This window comes from Capsicum annuum, unplaced genomic scaffold, assembly GCF_002878395.1.
Source record: "Capsicum annuum cultivar UCD-10X-F1 unplaced genomic scaffold, UCD10Xv1.1 ctg3258, whole genome shotgun sequence".
Classification (NCBI taxonomy): domain Eukaryota; kingdom Viridiplantae; phylum Streptophyta; class Magnoliopsida; order Solanales; family Solanaceae; genus Capsicum; species Capsicum annuum.
This window is the reverse complement of record NW_025839296.1, coordinates 90,566-92,329: the sequence shown is the minus strand read 5'-3', so window position 1 is coordinate 92,329 and position 1,764 is coordinate 90,566.

The following is a 1,764-nucleotide window of genomic DNA, read 5'->3' as shown; positions in this document are numbered from 1 at the left end:
CCCGAGGTTGATGGTCTCTTTGCCTTGAAGGATGACCTCTCTTTAAGCTCCCTTTCAATCTCAAGAGCCGCTTGGAAAATCCCTTCAACGGTATCAAACTTGCGAAGCGTCAAATGAGTGGAGATCTCTTTGTTCAACCCACACTTGAACCGAATGATGTCATGGCCAATTTGTTCTCCTTTATGATCAAGCTTCAACATGAGTTGTTGAAACTCGTCATAGTATGCCATAACAATTCTATTCCCTTGTCGCAAATTGTACAACCTAGCAAGCAACTCATGACGATAACTTTTGGGAAGATACCGTTGCCTCATTAGGTACTTCAACCGAAACCATGGTGGTGGTTGTCCCTCTACCAACTCATTGCCGAACCGCTTGATGTATTCCCACCAAGTGTTAGCATAGCCTTTAAAATGAGCTATGGCATAACAACTCTTCTTCTCCTCCGAGATATCATTCACTTGAAACACTTTATCATACGCCGACTCCCAAGAAAGATACACCTCGGGGTCACTTTCACCCTTAAAGATCGGTAGGCTCAATTTGATGGTATTGATGCCTACGTCTCTCTCTAAGTGTCGGTTTCCCCTTTCTCCATACCCTCGGTATCTCCTTGGATCCACACGACCTCCTCCCATCTCTTCCTCCCTCATATAGGCATCGTCAAAGGCTCCATACCCTTTATAATCCTCTCTACCATATTTCTCAAGGTGGACGAGATGATTTTGGATATTTAAAACTTGATTCGGAGGAATTGGATTTTGTGGAGGTGGTGGTCTTTGGTTTAGTGGAGCTTGGAAGGGGGAGTTCGGATTTTGTAGAGGCATTTGACGTCTGAGTACCTCTTGCAGAACTTGAGACATTTGGGAATGGGTTGGTCTATTGGAGTCTCGGTTTAGAGGGTTATAAGTGGTTTGGCTTGCGGCATTTAGTGGAGCTAGTGAAGGATTTGGCAATTGTGGCCATGTTTCGGAAGTAACGGTGGCGAAGGAATTTCTATCATGTCCACTTGACGAAACATGTTGAGGAGCAGAAGGACGAGAGTTCTTTTGACTCTCCACTTGTTCTAACCTCCCACTAATAGTTGTGATTTCTCCCCTTATGGCTCCCAATTCCGTACTCAACCTTTCAAGAGCTCGGGTCATAGCCTTAAGAGTGACCCTCATATTCCCCATTTCATTAGAATCCACGGTTTGAGACGTGGTTCCCTCCATTATCAAGGTATCACCTACACAAGCAACAAATAAGTTAGTTTAAAATCCCTCTCCTCACTCACACTCTCTTGGTTCACTCACACTTAAGTTCCACAAGAGTTGTAGATTGGCTAGGAACTCGTGAATCCGTAAGGTATGAGTATGCTCTTGCCCGGAATGGATTCTTTTTTGAAACTCAAAGAATTCTCATCAGACTAGAGCCAAGAGTTACAATGTATTCAAACGACAAAAGCACACAAACAAACGTTGACATGAACACAAGGCTTCAAGTGACTAATTGACAAGCTAGTAGGAATTTACTAGTTTGTTAATTAGTTCTCAAGTCAATTAGAGGAAACTAGGAATCAATAATTAGAAACTATAACATCCAAATTTGAGCTTAATTATCACGTGAACAGTAACTAGGGTGACGTGGCAGCATGTCAATGGTCGCGGGTCCATATAAATAGTTCATCAACTTGAAGTCTTAGTCCCCTTAGATCTTTTGTAATGGATGACTTGTTATTGGGATGGAAAACATAAAGTGTTGTAACATTTTTCAAACCCCCCC